At 41.7% G+C, this 20,015-nt stretch overlaps 1 protein-coding gene across 5 annotated transcripts in view; it reads left to right on the top strand.

Moving 5' to 3' along the window:
• Positions 1-20,015, top strand: part of PCGF3 (polycomb group ring finger 3) — a gene marked incomplete at its 5' end in the record, with an annotated part of 56,007 nt that overhangs the window by 9,352 nt on the left and 26,640 nt on the right. For all 5 annotated transcript variants that reach the window (XM_083481983.1, XM_083481984.1, XM_083481986.1 and 2 more), the window contains one exon: positions 18,940-18,982. Of the gene's footprint in view, positions 1-18,939; positions 18,983-20,015 lie in introns of those variants that run through there.

The raw sequence follows: 20,015 nt of genomic DNA, 5'->3' as shown, positions 1-20,015 counted from the left end.
TGCCACAAACTGGAATTTAAGTACAATAGAACTTTCCATTTGTGTCCAAATTTTAAATCAGGGGGTCAGTTTCTTATAAACTTCTTAAGTAGCTTGCTTAAGTTGGTATTGCATCAATTATATATGTGATTTTGGAAACAATAATTCATAGTATGTCTTCCTGGCATATGTGAGCATAGCTCAAATGCCATTTCCGGGTGGTCTCCCATCCAAGCAACTTAGGAGCTATAGAACTGTGTCATGTGCCTTCAAACCATCACCATTCCAGAATACAGTATTTGTCTGAAAGCGCTATTACAACCTTCAGTTTCTTTATTCTCTTATTCCTTATTAGTTTAATATAAGATTCTCGTTCATTTTCTGCCATTTAATAATTGGCCAGATTGTATTGCCTTCTTGCTAAACAAGGATGACTGTGAACCGAATTCATCCTTTGTGAAACAGCTAGGTTTTTACAAACCTGGACAATTGCTTAGCATTGTTCTGTGGTGATTAACATCAAGGGTGAAATGAGCTTTAAGAAAGGAGTCTGCCTGGAGCAGCTCCATTTAATGAGGGTGTAGCTAAATTGGGATGATTTTTGTCTTATGAAAATATCTCTACACTCTCAGGAATTCTGGATTTATGCTAATTTACCATCTTTCTAATGCATTTTACTAGTGGAAACCTAATTTTTAGCTTCAGCTTTTCTAGATGGAAAGTATGAGAAGTTCTGCAGTAGTTACCCTCTTACCTAGGGGTTCTCTGAGCTGGAACCACACATTCATGTCATGCCCCCACAGTCTAGCATTTACCAAGGCACCAAGTCAGAGGCTAGAGTAAGATCTGGTTCCTGACTAGGAGCCTCATGCTGTGAATGACGGTACCCAGTTCAATTTTTCTAGAAAAAGAGGTGCATGAACTCCTCCCTTGTTCTCTTATAATGGCAATAGTAGCTACCTGAGAGGTGCCGGAACTGTGTTCTGGTGAGTTCCAGCTGAAGAAAAGCCCTGGCAGTACAGCCAGTGTGGTGTAGTGGTTAAGAGCGGTGGACTCGTAATCTGGTGAACCGGGTTCGCTTCCCCGCTCCTCCACATGCAGCTGCTGGGTGACCTTGGGCCAGTCACACTTCTCTGAAGTCTCTCAGCCCCACTCACCTCACAGAGTGTTTGATGTGGGGGAGGAAGGGAAAGGAGAATGTTAGCCTCTTCGAGACTCCTTCGGGTAGTGATAAAGCGGGATATCAAATCCAAACTCCTCTTCTTCTTCTTCCTTGAACCAGAGGATGGCAAAGAGGTCTCTCTGATGTTACAGCACCAGAGTCCATAGAACTGGATCCCTCAACCAGAGGAACATGATACTGCCTCCCACAGTATCTTGCCATTTCAAGGTGACGGTAACACACCATAGAATGCAAAAATGCCTGTCTGGAAGGCTGCCCCTTAAAGAAAGCCCAGTTTACTTAGATTTGAGTAGAGTCAGAAACCTGGATGCTTGTTTGCCAAACACAAGCTTCATTCAGTATTTTATGTAAAAAAAAGTAAAGAGGCTCAGGCCTCGTAGGCTGATGGGTCCTCTCTACCGCCAAATCTAACAATTCTCTAGTTTCTGCTAATTGTTTTTTCAGGTCCTGTTAGAAATCTAAAACACCAGTTAAATAAGCCAATTTGTATAATGAACGATTCCTGTGGGTTCTTCAGATAATTTAAACAGAATATTTGAAACATGGAGTGAATATCCTTATAAATGTGCCAGCCATGTATTTGATTTGGCAGCAAATAATGTGGCATGCTAACAGTAACTCTGCACAATAGCACTTCAAATCTCAGTGTTTTTAACACGTTCCTAATTAGGTGTGAAGTGATGTGAAGTGATCGAAGGTTCATAGCATCACAGTGGTTGAAGCTCATTCAGATTTTCTACTAACACAGTTTATTAGGTTGGTAGCCAACTAATACTGGATATTAATATGGATTGACAGTTTGTGAATCAAGGTTTCACTGACATTATGAAAAAGCTAACAATCCATATTTGAAGGGTGCCAGAGTCTTTCACTCAGAATCTGAGCCTGTAAATGGTGCCTGAGAAAAAAATGGTCCTAGGATTGAGACAGAACTAAATGTCATGCCAAACATAGGTTGCTGCTAAATACTCAGAGTCTGTGACAAGTTCACCCTCCTCTTCTCAATAATATTATATTTAAGAATACACAAATTTCCTTCTCAACAAATGTTTGCACAGCTGTGTACAATAAACAATGTATAATAGATATAAATATATGCACAGCAGTTTAGAAACAAATCTTTAAAAGATACATTTTTGGTAATTGCTTAATATAGATATACTTACGGAAACATATTATATTATGTATTCTTCTTCTTGCCCCAGGCCCAGGCACCCACCAGGGACGTGGGTGGCGCTGTGGGTTAAATCACAGAGCCTAGGACTTGCCGATCAGAAGGTCGGCGGTTCGAATCCCCGCGACGGGGTGAGCTCCCATTGCTCGGTCCCTGCTCCTGCCAACCTAGCAGTTCAAAAGCATGTCAAAGTGCAAGTAGATAAATAGGTACCGCTCCAGCGGGAAGGTAAACGGAGTTTCCGTGTGCTGCTCTGGTTTGCCAGAAGCGGCTTAGTCATGCTGGCCACATGACCTGGAAGCTGTTTGCGGACAAACGCCGGCTCCCTTGGCCAATAAAGCGAGATGAGTGCCGCAACCCCAGAGTCGGTCACGACTGGACCTAATGGTCAGGGGTCCCTTTACATTTAGTATTGTTGAGAGTTGGTAGAGGAATGCACAGTGTGATGTCATTCTGTCATGTATTTCCATAAGATATTAAGGGGAGACAAGGGAAAATACCCATTTCATGGTCTTGCATCTGATTCTGGCCTTCAGTTGTGATCTGTACATGTCTACTCAGAAGTAAGTTCCTCTTTGTTCAGTGGGACTTACTCTTGCTAGGGTATTTAGGATTGCAGCCTTTTAAATCTGGTTTTCATAATAGGCTAGAGCTGGAAGTGCCATTGTACCTCTTGTACAGGGTGAGTCTTTTAAAAGAGGCCCCGTGGAACATGTGTACTCTGTATCCACGGGGCCTCTTTTAAAGGACTCACCCTGTATCTTGTCAATATGGCTAGGAACACTCTTTTTGTTCGGCCTCTAGGATTGTTGCTTTTTCTCTTAACAGAAGAGCTTTGCATTTGCACTAGAAGCAGAAATTCAACAAGTGAAAATTTCCTGGCAAGTTGTTGAAGTGACGAGAAAAAGCTGTGCCTGTTGAATTTCTGTTTTCTATGAAGCAGTTAAAAGGACAAAGATCCTCTTGTCAAGATGGAGAGAGTGATAGTCCTGAAGACTAAACTGATCATAGAAAAAACAAAAACAAAAGATCTTAACACCTCTCAACCTATTTCAGAACCTTTGGTGAGGCAAATGGGGACACTTTTGCATCTTCTGTCTCTTAAGTTTGTTGATGAACAGAAAGCAAAGGATTATAAAGCAACAGTGGTCAATTGGGTGTGGGAAGGAGATCACTCAGAGAGGGATGGGAGAAGCGTGGCTGGTTCACATCTTTGGTTTGTAGAGGAGTCAGAAAGAGGTTTTCACTGCACTAGGTGAGGAGCCACAATACAGGAAAACATCCTTGAGGGTGAAAGTAGGGAACACTGTGAAGTCCCCACAGTTAAAGACAACTTCACATTTTGCGCAGAAGTTGAGCTTGTTGTTTGTTTCCTTTAGCAAACATGTGGAAGGCTAAATGTCAGGTGTGAATCCTTGTTTACCTATAGCAAAGTTATTTGTCACATCAATATTATTTTGGACATTTCATTTGAAGTTGACAAGTCAACTAGAAGTTGAAAATACATCCTTTCCCCTTTGCTCCTGATAAAAATTAAAGAGCAAAATTAGCACATTCCCCCACCGGGTATTAGGCAGCCTGATACCCATGTTCTAAATGCATTATATTAATTTCAATATCATTTCTGTGATAAGTTTTCAGACTAGATACAAGTAGCCCACTTCTCTCAATTTTAGTCAACTAGCACTGATTAGGAAGTTGCTAGTGCTGATTTCAACAGCTTCCTCCCCCCCCCCCATAGCCTTGCATATAAGTCTATGAAATTATGAATCTGCATACATTTTTACTAGCCCACCTATACCTATACCTGAATGCCTCAATATACACATTTCTTTAACTTGGTCACCTAAAGGTTATTCCTAGTTGTCATCAGGTGGATAGTTGAGTGGATATTGTTAGGTCAAGCCTGCAGTAAGTTTTTTCAGACTCTCTTCAAATGGTTTGTCACCAAAGTTACCCCCGTGGGATGCTGAGAATGAAAACATTTTTGCTGAAGAGGAACTTCATTAAACCCGAAATCTGGGATCCCCTCCAAACCTTTGCCACAGTTTTGCAGTTGTTCTGCAGGGTTTTGCAGAGCTAACCTCACGTTTTGCAGCCCTCCCTGTCAAACTGAGTAATCAAACTGGGGTTTGTTGTTAACCCCCCCGGAAAAAAAACAACCTGTGCCAAGGGGGACTGAATTTTTTTGTCTTCTCCTCCAAGGAGATTGAGAGAAGGAATGGTGAAGAGGTTGAGAGGGAGAGCCAAGAGTTTATGAGGAAAAAATACTGAGGAGATGGCAGAGATAGTGAACTAAACTGAACTACCTTCAGATGACAGGAAGAGCAGTCTTCTGCCCTGACTCAGCTTTAATCCAGCCACAGTTTATTGCCAGGCGAGTGACTGAGACTGAGGCCTCTAGCTGCATTCCAGCCTAGACTGTAAGATCAGACAGGTCTGAGAAACCCCACTTGCTCATCTGTGGATAACTGATTTACTGGATTCTGTTCCTTCTCCTGTTTTCTTTAGCAACGTGCATATTTATCTGAAATGTTCCTCTTTTGTATTTCTCCCACTCCCAATTTGATCAAATTGCCTATAGCCTGTGATGTCAGTTTTCTGGAACGTTTGGAATTGGTATTTTTTCTTAACCCCCCCCCCCAAAAAAAAAAATCAGTAAGTTGCAATGGAAAAAATTATGATGCCCTAGAGAGCGATCTTATTTAGCATACTTATTTTATTTGTATTTAGTAAATAAAGCTAAAAACTTTGAAACTGCCAAACTTACCTAATATTTATTTGCAGTTGGCACCATTCATTCTTTCGGTGGAAAAAATAAACGCTGGAAAACCTTCTTCCCTACAGGTTCTCCTTGTAATTCTGTTGGCAACTTAATCAGTCCTACAAAGGCTGTGACGTTTATCCCCCTTCATCCATCCCATTTCAGTTAAACAACAACAACCACTAAGCCCAGGATTCCTAGTAAAAGAAGTTGCCAGTATGGAAAAAAGTGGGGTTAACAAATGTTGCATGTATAAAATACATGTTTGCTAAGAGTAGTTGAAATATCCAGAGCAGTTACATTTTATTCTGCAGCCTAAAACAACTTCACACAGGAAGCAACTATCGTTTATGCTTTTATAATTTCAAGGTTACACTACTGTAATGTACTTTAGTGAAAGACAGGAGTGCCTGGCGTGCACCGGTCCATGGGGTCACGAAGAGTTGGACACGACTAAACGACTAAACAACAACAATGTACTTTAAGTAGGCCTACCTTTGACAATTTGGAAGCTTCACCTGGTGCAAAAAAACCCCAGCTGGTGTATGTTTCTTTTTTCTTTTTTTTCAGTTTTCATTGAAGGTGTCTCATCATTTCTAGGGACCTAGTTTCTGTCTCAAAATGAAATTGAGATAGAATCAGAGCTAAAAAACAAGTTTGGAGTGACACAGTTTGAACACTGCCATTTCACTGGTAGGACCATGATACAGATGGGGAGACTTTGTACTGCCACATCTGTGTGGAGTAAACCTTATTTGCCTGGCATTAAAGCATGACCCAAATGATCATGTTCGGTTGAATATGGAAAGTGCCAAGATAACTGCATTAGGTCTAGAAATCCTTGGGTAGAATCTTACTCAGTTTTTTCAGTATGCAAGTTGACCTTACCGGTTTTGTTGTAAGATTTAGCGACTTCTGAGTTTGGCTGCTTTTGAAGTTTTCACTGAGGCTTGTTTAATCTAAGGGATTTCCCCTGTGAAGCCATAATTCGGTCCTAATGCCATTATTCTTATAGAATTGTTAGTACCACATATTCAGTATTGGGACTTTACTTAAAGCTGAAATTGTAAAAGTTTTTTAAAAAAGGGCTTTTGGACATTTATAAAACGTTTACTACCTTAATTAAATTTAGCTACATTTTGCCCGGATTTGATTTGTAGCATCCTAAAATGCCTGCAATGAGTTTCAAACATTCATTAGTCGATGTTCCAGCTAAACTCGCAGGTGGGGATCCTCAAACTTATGGGGACATTGTGGAATTTTGAAACAGTGCCAAGGAATACTGACTTTTCCGCTAGATTCCCACCCCGCTGCTCCCACACCACACTGCTTTTCCATTTAGTAAAAGTCAGATACAACAGAATTAAAACAGATCTTCTTGAATTTGCATGATTTAAATACCCCCCCCCCCCAGAAAGGGCTCCCATTCATTCACATGTTGCCTTTCCACAGGATCTGGGTAAAAGTCAGCTCCACTAAAATCAGAAAACAGATCTTATTACATGGTTTTTAAAATGAGATCCAGTCAGAACCACAATCAAATGAGATTTTACATTGGTGTCTATAGACTGCATGCTAAAAATCATGGCTACAGCACTTGACGACAGTTGCATGACACACACAAAAAGAGGAACCCACGACATTGATCCTGATGAATTATCATGATTTTTAGATATGTCAATAAAACCATCATGTCACATAATATATCTGAGGTTACCTATGATTTGCCTGAGGTATGGGGGGAGAAACTTTTGTAAAAATAATGAGAATCCCCCCCCCCCCAAAAATACACTTCTAATTCATGTTTTTTGCCATTTTACCACCCGTTCACTCAGTTTGGAGAGTTCCCTTTGGAGCTCTTCACAATCTCTCTTTGTTGTAGTGACCATCAGCAAACGTGGCCACCTCACTGCTCATTGCTAACTCTATAAATTGTTTTTGAACACGTTAAAAAGCAAAGGTCCCAATGCTGATCCTTGAGGGACTCCACTTTCTATACCTTCATTTGGTAAACTGTTCATTTATCCATACTCTTTGCCTCCTGCAGCTTAATCAATTCCTGATTTGCAAGAGGGCCTAAACCTCTTATACCTTGGCTGCTAAGTTTATTCAGGAGTCTTTGGTGAGGTACTTTGTTGAAAGCTTTTTGAAGCTCCATGTACACTATGTCAACCAGATCACCTCTATCTGTATTCTTTTGTTGACACTCTCAAATAACTCTAAATAGGTTCATGATACGAATGTTCTCCGTAGCAGGTGCTTTACCACTGAGTGTGTGTGAGAGCTCCCAAGTGTGAGTAGGTGTGCCACTTGGAGGAAGGGCTACTACATTTTTGTGGTTGCGCTTCTGCTAGGTTACTTGAGAGCTAGTATCAGATTTCTTAATTTAGGCAGCTTGAGCAAAAGGCTTATGTGGCAATGCTTCCTATATTTTGTCAGCTTCAAGAAACTGAAGACACTGGCAGCTTCCTCTTTCTTTATACTGTACTTTTATTCACTTGTAGAGCAAACTGCTTAACTTTTAATTTCATTTGAACACATATTCGGAGTTTCCCATTTACCGTATTTTTCGCTCTATAACACGCACCCGACCATAACACGCACATAGTTTTTAGAGGAGGAAAATCCGTAGGCATGCCACCCGTAGGCATTTCCTCCATAACACGCACAGATATTTCCCCTTACTTTCTAGGAGGAAAAAAGTGAGTGTTATGGTGCAAAAAATACGGTATTTATTGGTCCCTGTGACAAGGCTGCATTAATGCCCACCTACTTTCAGGGTCTCTGGGGCTGCGTTTGGTGAGCTAGTTCCATGTAGGGATCTCAACTACGACTTGTGTGTTGATTTGGAAGACTAATAAGTGAAATGATGTCTTTGACCACTGCATGGCAGGGAGACAGCTTGGCACTAGTCTTCAGTAAGCTTACGTTCAGGTAGGCAAAATTGATATGAGAGCAGCCCTTAAAGGGACAGTCCTTAATTAGAGCCAAAGATGGCGTCTTGGTTTCATGGAATCCTTCCCCCCTGCCGTATCCAGTAAGATATTTGTACAGAATATTTTGGATACGTTTTGGGATCTCATAGAATTGTAGAATCATAGAATTGTAGATAAACATCTAGTCCAACCCCCTGCAACGCAGGAATATGCAGCTGTCCCATGCAGGGACTGCCTTTGCAACCTTGGTGTTGTCAGCACCACGCTCTAACCAGCTGAGCTGTCCTCAACATTAATTTTGTGCCTCTGATGTGTTGTTCAGAATTTACAGAATAATATGGATGAAATGCTGGTCCCTGCACTGATTCAGAAGAGATTTTTCTTTTAAATGATATTTATTAAGAATTTTAGAAAAAAACAAAAAAGAAAGAGAAAAAGAAAAAACAGAAAAAACCACACACCACAATCAAACAATACAAATTAATAAAAATCAAAGTCAAAAAATAAAAACAAAGCACGTAACACAACACAATCAAAAGGCAAAAATAAGCCACAAACATTTAAAAACAAATCCAATATTCTCCAATCCTTAACTATCATTACCTTCTTTCTTTGACCTCCTCACTCCTCCCTTTTTTTGTATCCTAGTTATTAATTGTCACAGCAAATCCTTTCCATTTTTCATAATATTCTGTCATTGATTCAGAAGAGATTGCAGTCTAAATGTGGGGACATGCAGGAAAGAAACGCAGGAGGTGGCAGGGGAAACCAGGGCTGAGTGCAAATGAAATGCAGTTAGAGGTGCTTAGGTTTTATTTCACTGGGGATTAGGATTTAGGAGCAACAGAAGAGGGGAGTTTGAAGAGGCCCTGAGGGGGAGCAGCGTGCAGATGTAACTTGTGTTTTTAATGTATTTGATATTTGATGTCGGGATGCGGGTGGCGCTGTGGGTAAAACCTCAGCGCCTAGGACTTGCAGATCGTATGGTCGGCGGTTCGAATCCCCGCGGCGGGGTGCGCTCCCGTTGCTTGGTCCCAGCGCCTGCCAACCTAGCAGTTCGAAAGCACCCTCGGGTGCAAGTAGATAAATAGGGACCACTTTATAGCAGGAAGGTAAACGGCGTTTCCGTGTGCTGCGCTGGTGCTGGCTCGCCAGAGTAGCTTCGTCACACTGGCCACGTGACCTGGAAGTGTCTGCAGACAGCGCTGGCTCCCAGCCTCTAGAGTGAGATGAGCGCACAACCCTAGAGTCGGACACGACTGGCCCGTACGGGCAGGGGTACCTTTACCTTTTTTAGCCCTGAGCCCGGTCTTGGCATAAATAAAAATTTACTTACAGTACATACTTACTTGTGCAACTACATTCTAGGCATCAAAAGGGTAATAGGCAGAGCTTAGATATGTAAATGCTGAGAAGTCAGCATATGAAACAGCTAATGGTTGGGGGAATAACTTAGAAAAACGAAACAAAGCACCATCCCAATGAATTAACAATACAAATCCTGCTCCTACTTCTCTTCCGAAGTTCTAAGTTAATGGTTTGCCTGTTCAAAAACAAAACAAAACACTGACTGGGAATCCCCATCCAACACTAAAAGATTCCAGTTGTAGGGTATTAATAACCAGCTTAATACTGAGTCTTGCATGAGTCAGTACTTTATTTTTTCCATAGCATAAAGCATGCTTTGCATATTTTCATGCAAATGAAAGAAATAATGTTTTTAGAGGCTGTATAAAAGGCATTTGTGGTATATTTGCCATTAAAAATAAAGCTTCTCCAGTTATATTTCAAGTTGTCTCTGTAGGAAGTGTGAAGTGGGCATTTAGAGACAGTTTCAAAATGCTGAAGAAATTAAAAGGGCTGTTCTTGAAAAGCCTGCAACTGGGCATTATTATCCAAGCTTGAGCTTACTCCAAATTAGGGCTTTGCGTGTTTTCTTTCCCCACCGGAGGGCAACTTTCCACTGTTGGGAAGTCATAGCCTGCACTATAAATGCAAAGTTCAAAACACATAAAACTTCTCTTCTCAAGGCAGAGATGGTTGGTTTGGTCAGGTGTGGGGAACCTTTGAATCTTCACATGTTCTGGATCTACAACTCCCATCAGCCCCAGCAAGTATGGCTCATGGCCAGGGATGATGGGAGTTGTAGTTGAGCAACATTGGGGGGAGGAAATGCCCCCCGCACCTCGTCTAAGGTGCCAACTACCCTCTAATGATGTGCTGTGTTCATGCACAGCACCTTTTTCGCATCATAGGTTGTTGTTACTATTAAGAGTAATTAGAAGCCCAAACTTGCCACATTATTTTCTAAAATGCTAATTTTGAAGGAAGCAGAGAGCAGAGTCACTGAAATCATATTTCATGATTACTGTATTAGTGACTCATCATCTAGTTTAGGCATTCTTTATGCTCAGAATCAGTTTGCCAGAGGTTTAATTAGCACTGAACTTTGAAAAGGATGTTCGTATGTGTGGGTTATTAGGTAAGCAGCAAAGGAAACTCTACCTGTTACCAGCTGGGCCTTGAAAGGTCAAACTGTGCAAAGGTGGGTTTCATTAATGGCCGAGAGGGCAGTCTATTCTACACTTAATGCATGCTTAAATTGTGTTCCCCTCAAGCTGATTTTGCCTCTGGTGCCTACAGATTCTTCCTTCTTGACTTAAGTGAGTTTTCAGTATAGAAAACGAGTGACCTGTCAGGCAGGAGCTTTCTCCCCAAAGCAGGTGCTTAGCCCATAAGCTTTTCTTTATTTTCAGGGTTTTAAGGAATTTAATCAGGGCTAAAAGGGGGGAAATGCAGTTAACCCTGGCTACATGGGTTCATGTGCTGACAGGACTAACAACTTCTGATTTTAAAAAATGAGGGCACCTTGATCGGTCCAGGCAAGTCAGTGGACAGAAGTAGAAGCAAAAGTTGTAGCAGCAGCTGGAATGCCAGGAGGAATGAGATGAAGACATGGAACTGCCCTGAGACCTCCGAGTATAAGACGGTATATAAATTCAATAACTTTTTTATTTATTTTAAAAATCGAACACTTCCACCCACTCCTGCCTCCCTTTTGCCTCTACGCTGAGTAGAACAGAGTTGGGGAGACATTCTGGAGATACTGAGTTTTATTGTTTATTGCACTCAAATTATTTTTTTCTGTGAGTTTAGTATAAATGGCTTGTGATTCTTAAATAGTACTCTTGCTGTGTACTAACCCTTGGATTTTGTGAAGCATTTAACTGCTCTAAGCTGCTTTGGGAACCAATCTTGGTTGAGCGGGATATAAATATACTAACAGTGCAGTTGATAATCATGTTTGCTTGGAAGTAAGTCCTACTGTGTTAAAGGGGACTTAATCGCCAGGTAAGTGTGCATAGGATTGCAGTTTAAGTGAATAATAAAGCTTTTCATTTGCTCCTGTGTCTAGTGATGGAAGTCACGATGTGCGGCCACTGCTCATGTACCTGCATTCTAGAAAACTACATCTCTGGTTTGTGCTGTTACCCTCTTCATCCATGTTGTCTGAGAATAGGTTATCAAAAAGCAGCCACTGAAGTTGGAGCAACATTCCCAGCCGCCCTTTGCTGATTTCGATGTACAGTAATGCCAAGTCACAGCTTGCCCAAATTATGGTCTCATAGCATAATTTCGGATCTGGGTTTGCAAACAATGGTAGATGATGGTGGCCTGGACATCACAATAGACCATGGATTGAAGTTTATGTCTGATCTTATGAGTTTATGGGAAGGCCCATAAGTGTCGATACCACTTTGTTCTGCTTGCGCTACCTTTTTCTTTTAGACTACTGTTTTATTCTGATTACTGTGAAATGCATTTGTGAGCTGTTGCTTAGGGTAGGAATCAGATCCCCCTAACCTTGAATTTTAACTTCTAATGGTGAGAGGTGCCAAATTTTGTGCTTCCAGTTCCCCTGAACAAATAGTTGATTCAAAACTTGATGAGACATCTGAGATGTGGGCTCCCGGGTGTAGTATGCCCATTGCCTGCAGTTTATAGCAGTTGATAATAAAGTTCAGGTTTAGTTCAAGACTGTTAGGATGGTTTCTAAAAGCTCTGCAAGCTTTAGTCTTTTTATATCCTAGAAACCTCTTATGTGTGCATAATATAGGTCCATTGTTAAGATATTTGGGTTTGGTGGAATTTTGCTTTGGCTCATAGGCATCCTTTCCCCTTACAGCTAGGTCCCCTGGAGTTCAGAAATACTTTAAGACTACTTTCATACTGAAGCTTTTCTTCTTCTTCTTGTTAAAATCCCTCTAGCATTCTCACTATTGCATTTGCTTCTGTTGTGTTTGATGGCTCTGTGTACTTCATATTTTGTATTCATTACTCTTTTGGGAAAGTTGTGTTGTTGTTTTTTAGTGCAATGGGGCTCTAAAACAGAATGTGGAAATTTCCTTACATTTCAAAAATAGTATTGGTAATTTTTCAAAATCAAATTGGTTTGGATCTTTCTATAGCTTTCATGAATGCAAGGCCTGCCATTGCTTTGAGTACTGAAGTAATGTAAGCTGTCACTGTATGGAGATCTAGGCATCATGGAGATGGTGGCCTTTTAGCAGAAATGCAAAGTTAATGAAGCCTGAGGATGTGGTCAAGATGCTTGCAACTTCACAGCCTATTACAAGCTCTCTTGATTCATATTTATCCTGGCTGATTAGTGCCAGTCCTTGAAGCTTTACTGGGTAGCTCCAAGGTGTGATGAATGCTTTGTGGCATGATAGGATAGTCCCTGCTGCTTTGGAGGAGGTGGTAGTGTGGCCATGCAAGGGGGAAAACCACTTTGGGAGCAGAGGTTTATGCCAATTATTGCATGCAAACTACTTTCAACACACCTTTTTTGAGATAGGGTGGTGCTGGTTCAGCTGTTGATGCTTTTCTAGTCTGGTCTGGTTTTGGGGCAGAGTTGGTCTCAGCCACCCTGAAAGGTGACCTTCGGGATGGGGAAGTGTGACCATGCTGAGATTGCTTGGATCTCTCTGTGACCATTGATACCATTCACCACATTATACTCCTGGACCATCTTTGTAGGTTGGGGACACCATTTCACAGTGGTTTTGCTCCTACTTGGGTTGGTTCCAGAAAATAGTATTGGATGGCTGTGTCTCAGCCCCCTGGCAATTGATTTGTGGGAGCCACAGGCAACAATTTCCTCCCAAAATGATTTAATATTTATATGAAGCCAGTGGGGTCAGTCACTGGGAGATTTGTGGCAAAGTGTCACTAGTATGCTGATGATACCCTTCTATATTTCTTTGGAACATCTGAACCAGGAGAGGCTGTGTATGTCCTAAACTGGTGCCTAGAAGCCCTAGAGGCCTTCATAGGCTGAATGAGAGCATATAAACTGTGACCAGACAGAGACACTATGGATAGGAAATCCCCAGATCATAACCTTTCAGTTAACTCTATAATGCTATCTATGTGTCTTAAGTGCCCTTTGACAAAGTCATATTGACAGTAGATCCATTGAAATGAATGGACTTAAATTAATTAACTTAAATCCATTGATTTTACTGGGTCTCCTCTTGAGTGTGGCATAGTCAAAGGCTATTCTTTGAATTTAGCTTGTTACCAGTCCAAGTCCAATTTTTTGGATAATCAAAAGTTTGCATTGGGTGGGGAGCCTTGACTCTGTAGATTTCCCATCTCCTATCATCCCTGACCTTTGCCTGTGCTATCTGGAACTGCTGGGAACTAAAATTCAACAATATACAGAGGGTTTCCCACCCTTGGTCTACATTATTTTATCAAATTGCCCACTAGCTTTGAGTCATTGTACAATGAGTTGAGCATCTTAGTGTACAAAATCATTGTCATAATCATCCCCAGTCTTGCATGTGAGCTTGTTTCTTCTCTTAATCTAAAACAGGGAGAGGTTAGCAGCCAAATGCAGTGCCTTGAATCATATGACAATTTGAAGTCTGTGAAGGAGGCAGGAATGGACTAGAATAGTGTATGCTTCCCCCTTCTCATTGCATGATTACCAGCAAGTTACGACTGGACTTCTGCACCCAACTTCATTAACTAGATAGTTCTGATTCATTCCTTTTGTGCCATCTGTTCATTAAATGTCGTTGAAGAGGAAGGTGAAAGAAATTGCTCACACTTATGAGTGTTTGAATGAATGATGCTTAATTTGTCACTGGTGATTGTCTAATATTCAGTCTTAATACCTTCAAAAATTTACATTTAATTGGTCTGTAGTATAAAGCTCACTGTAAACTAAACCTGCCAAAACACTGATCAGAGAACTGATTTTCTTTTACAGCAACCACCGCTTAATCAGTAGTTGTTTTAGCAAATAATCTTGTGCAAAGAAGTCTAAAATACTCTCTTAAAAATAAGTATGCCCAGAAAATAGTCAGACTTCATACTTATGTGCAATGTATGCACAGGAAGCTGCCATTAGTTTTACCTTTTTCTCAAGGGAAAGATGCTTCAACCTCTTGATCATTCTGGTTGCAATATTCTGTAAGTGGTGGTCCTTTATCTCATATAGGTAAAGATACCCCTGACTGTTAGGTCCAGTCATGGACGACTCTGGGGTTGTGTGCTCATCTTGCTCTATAGGCTGAGGGAGCCGGCGTTTGTCCGCAGACAGCTTCCAGGTCATGTGGCCAGCATGACTAAGCTGCTTCTGGCGAACCAGAGCAGCGCACGGAAACATCTACTCAGCAGCAAACCTGGGGTTGCAACAGGGAGCTGCAGCCAGTCCTGGTTCCTTGCTGAGTGTATCTGTATGATACATGAATCCTGAAATATTTTTACACTACATTTTTAGATGTACAGTTATGTATATGCAACTACAAAATGTAGTGTGTGAGAGGTGTGCAAGTAAGCGCATATGGGAGCGGAGCAGCCCCTGCCTTTGTGTTGTGTGAACAGAGGGCTTAAGACACCAGTAATACTGCATTCCTCTTCTGACTTGAGAACATGCTTCTAGAGCTACTTGAGCTCAAAGGCAGGAATTGTTGACTAGGATATTTAAGCTTGCTAATCTTGGAAGATTAAACTGATTTTACTAATTTAGGGGTGGTAATTCATCTCTGGAAGCTGAAGGATTTTTGGAAGGGTTACCAATTAGTATTTGGTTGTAGAGTAGTTAATTTTCAGCTATATGTGTAACAGCAGTGGTTCACTGTACCTTAAGGGTAAAGGTACCCCTGCCCTAACGGGCCAGTCTTGCCAGACTCTAGGGTTGTGCGCTCATCTCACTCTATAGGCCGGGAGCCAGCGCTGTCCGCAGACACTTCCAGGTCACGTGGCCAGCGTGACAAGCTGCATCTGGCGAGCCAGCGCAGCACACGGAACGCCGTTTACCTTCCCGCTGGTAAGCGGTCCCTATTTATCTACTTGCACCCGGGGGTGCTTTTGAACTGCTAGGTTGGCAGGCGCTGGGACCGAACGACGGGAGTGCACCCCGCCGTGGGGATTTGAACCACTGACCATACGATCGGCAAGCCCTAGGCGCTGAGGTTTTACCCACAGCGCCACCCGCGTCCCACTTCACTGTACCTTAGGTGTCAGTTATTCATTGTTTCAGAAAAATCATATTCTTAAGTCTTATTCAGTCATTATCCCCTCAATATAGTTACCACTGTGCAAGAGGGAGAGTCGGGGTGAGCCCATTAGCCCCCCCCCCACTTTATGTTTCCGTGGTCATTTCTACTGTCCATGTGTTGGAGGCAATTTACAACTGAGGACTCTAGCTTGCATAGAACATCTAGTCAAGTAGAGCAGGTGTCCCACTGCAGACATTCAGCCCCCAGAATGTGGAGGCCTTCAGGAACTTCAGCATGTACAGGGTGAGTCCTTTAAAAGAGGCTCCGTGGATACAGAGTACACATGTTCCACGGGGCCTCTTTTAAAAGACTCACCCTGTACATGCAGGAGGAGCTGTCCCAAATGAGTTCATTTCTGCTTCCTCCTTTGCATGTTAGTCCCCATGGAGTGGGAGGGAGAGTAATTGCAACAACATTTCAAAGCAGTTTGCAAGAAATGCTAATTAAATTCAAAAATCTCTTAACTACACCTGAAAGTAGTGCCCATAATTGTCAGGTGCACTGCATATGAATTAAGTTCATTTGGGGTATAACATTGAACAATTTCTAGTTCAGGTTCATTCTCTTACATGTTTTTTGTACTCTTTAGACCCTTTGAGCCTTTATGCTTAAAGATCATAATTGTTGGGGGGTGTGTGTGTGGAAATTAAACAATTCACATCCCATTTTGTGTGTTTTGATGTTTTCTTAGTCTTCTTAAGTATGTTTTATTCTTCAGCACAACAGTTTGTGAATGCTGAATTTTTGTTTGCAATCATGTGCATCAGTGGTTCCTAACCTTTTCACTTGGTATAGTGACCCATAAATTTATCAGGGTTTTTTTGGACTTCAGGTCATTGGCAGGCATTGGTTTTGTGCATTTTAATTGCATGTTTGTGTACAGTGGTGCCCCGCAAGACAAATGCCTCGCAAGACGGAAAACTCGCTAGACGAAAGAGTTTTCCGTTTTGGAGGTGCTTCGCAAAACGAATCTCCTATGGGCTTGCTTCGCAAGACGACAATGTCTTGCGAGTTCCTGCTGGTTTTTTCCCCCTCCCCCCTTTTTCTAAGCCGATCAGCAGATAAGCCGCTAATAGCGCTAAGCCACTTATCCGCTGATCCGATCAGCGGATAAGCCACTAAAAGCCTCTAAAAGCCTCTAATAGCGCTAATAGCGCTAATCCGCTAATCCTTCAATGGGCTTGCTTCGCAAGACGAAAAAAACCGCTAGACGAAGAGAATCACAGAACGGATTCTTTTCGTCTTGCGAGGTACCACTGTATTTTATTACCTTGAGGCATCCAAGCAACAATTTACTTAATGTCCTTATTAATGTGGAATATGTTGAATTGTTTATAGTACTTAAAAAGTTACCCATAGTTTTGTTTATGGGAATGTAAGAACATCAACCATATGATTGCAGGATATTCCTCCATAAACTGTTGTAATTTGTTTTTAAAACATACAATTACACAAGCCATGTTATATCTAACAACATATTAATAGTTTAAATATTTTTATTCTAATTGAAGTCCATTTCAGCAAATAACAGTGGGATTGCTAAACTAGCATTTTGTCAAAGAGTAGTTGAATGTAGGCTTTAATGGTATCAGACATGGTTCTCATATCATTATGGATACATAACCTGTTTTTGTATTTTGGCTTCATAGCAGCCATTCCTGAAAAATCTGTATCAAAAAGCTATTTGCTACCAAATGGCAGCAAATATTGCTTCATCAGCAAGCTCTAGATACTCTGTGGCAACATGAAAGCAAAATTCAGAGCGCCTCATTTACAGAAGTTATCTTACAGGGTCTTATCACATGACAATTGAAGGAGTTGTTCTTTTTGCACAGTGAGGACTTCGTGACATCACTTGCAAATGGGTTTTGCACCTACTCAACCTTCTCAGTTTCTAAGCAGACTTCAAATTACCATTGACTTAACTAACCTTGGCAGCAGGTTCAGTGATGGTTCACTTGTACGGGGAGTTTTTCTGAGTGATTATTACAGCTCATCTGTGATGCACAGCTGCCAAAGGAGCGCCTTGTGGTGAACTGTCACTGGATCTGCCAGCAGACAGCAGTTCCCAAGTGTTACAGTGTAAGACCTGAGCCATCCGGATGTTCAGAGACATGTGTTTATTCAGATCCCGACCCATTTGTGGGTCATGACCCATAGGTTGGGAAACAGTGATTCAGATGAACTTGAATTGAACTGTGAACTGGATGGTGGTGAGCTGGAATTAGTGCCTTTTGGATTTCTTGAACTTGTTCCTTTTAAAAATGAATTCCCAAGTGGCCATCTCTTTTTTGTTCTTATAGCAAGAAAATGCTTTTTATCCTCCGGCAGGAAAATACAGTGGTACCTCGGGTTAAGTACTTAATTCGTTCCAGAGGTCCGTTCTTAACCTGAAACTGTTCTTAACCTGAAGCACCACTTTAGCTAAGGGGGCCTCCTGCTGCTGCCGTGCTGCTGGCACACGATTTCTGTTCTCATCCTGAAGCAAAGTTCTTAACCCGAGGTACTATTTCTGGGTTAGTGGAGTCTGTAACCTGAAGCGTATGTAACCTGAAGCATATGTAACCCGAGGTACCACTGTAATGAAAAAAGGCATTCATGTACATCTGTAGAAATACAATAGATTTGGACCTTGTCATGACATTTGTCACAGAGTAGTAGATGAAGAAAGTCTCAATAGCGGATTGCATGTGGGTCGCAAGACAGGTAATACATGTATTAGGAATCAAGTTTTGAAGCCTGTGTCCCAGTTTTGTCCCAGAAAAACTAGGGACTAAGAAACAAGAAGTGAGCAGAGCTGGCTGGTGCTGCCATCCATTTATTATAATTATGATAAAAATTATATCATAATTATTCTGCCTGTCAACGGAGCCCAGGGCAGCAGAAACAGCAAAAGTAAAACAGTGTCAGACTAGTTGGTTTAACTCTGCGAAAGGTTACACTCTTGTACCCTCTATACTAGATCTTGTGGATCTAGGGATTTTATCCAGTGACCTATTTTAAGCAGGAAAGCAGTTGGCCTTTTGATAGCTTGACTATTTTATGCTGACAGAAATAAGTTCACCGGAAAAGGATCAGAAATACTTCTCATTTCTGTCACCCTGTGGTGGCAGGGGAAAATGACATCTACACTTTGTTTCAGTTCATGTATCTCTTGTTAGCCTCATATGTCTAATTTTTCTTCTCTGCACTGTGACAGACACCCATCATTTAATGTCAGCCCCATCCCATATATGCATTGAAATATTTACCTATATTCCTTAAATCTCTGGTATTTGTTCTGGCAATCGTAGTGTTACCTAACAGATTGTTTTCCTCTCTCTTTTCAGGTCTCTGGATGGCAGACTCTGAAAAGAAATGCAGTTTTAAGAGGTATGTTGACCACATGTGCTTCCAGAATTATTTGGGAAAAGAGCGCTTTACTGATGGAATTGGACTTCTCGCTTCTCACTTTAAATAGATGAAAGGGGAAACAGGGATTGAAAACAACAAGCACACCCAAATTGAAATCGGTGCTTTTGAAGTTCTAGTCATAATTAAAATTTCAAAACGCTTAGTTTTACTGTAAACAATAAAATTGCTGCTGTCCCACCAGATAGAACCTGTTTTAGCCTCAACATCAGATTTGTTATGGGTCCAGTATAAGTTGCTTTTAATGTTAGCCTTTAGTGTTATGGTGCGACAGTTGTGTAGAAGCTCAGGGAGGTTGAGGTAACTGTTTTAATCTTGAGGGTTTTTTAAATGTAGGAATAACTTTTTTATTCAACTGAAATATCTCGACACTCTTTCACATAAAGAATGTCAATGGAGATCCCCAAATCTGTTTGAATTGCATCACTATAAAATATTTGAACTTACCCTCCTAACTGGAACTAGGGAATTCCTGTCAGTGGCAAGAACTCCTTTATGCTCTGATTCCTGCCACAAGAAACGTTTAAGGCGGTTGGAGGATGGATGGCGGCAAACAGATTGAGACTGAATCCTGACAAGACAGAAGTACTGTTTCTGGGGGACAGGAGGCGGGTAGGTGTGGAGGATTCCCTGGTCCTGAATGGGGTAACTGTGCCCCTGAAGGACCAGGTGCGCAGCCTGGGAGTCATTTTGGACTCACAGCTGTCCATGGAGGCACAGGTTAAATCCGTGTCCAGGGCAGCTGTGTACCAGCTCCATCTGGTACGTAGGCTGAGACCCTATCTGCCCGCGGACTGCCTCGCCAGAGTGGTGCATGCTCTGGTTATCTCCCGCTTGTACTACTGCAATGCACTCTACGTGGGGCTACCTTTGAAGGTGACCCGGAAACTACAACTAATCCAGAATGCAGCAGCCAGACTGGTGACTGGGAGCGGCCACCGAGACCATATAACACCGGTCTTGAAAGACCTACATTGGCTCCCAGTACGTTTCC

This window comes from Podarcis liolepis (assembly GCF_965112155.1).
Source record: "Podarcis liolepis genome assembly, chromosome: 17".
Taxonomy (NCBI): Eukaryota; Metazoa; Chordata; class Lepidosauria; order Squamata; family Lacertidae; genus Podarcis; species Podarcis liolepis.
The sequence above is the reverse complement of the archived record's forward strand: the minus strand, read 5'-3'. Positions and strand labels throughout refer to the sequence as shown.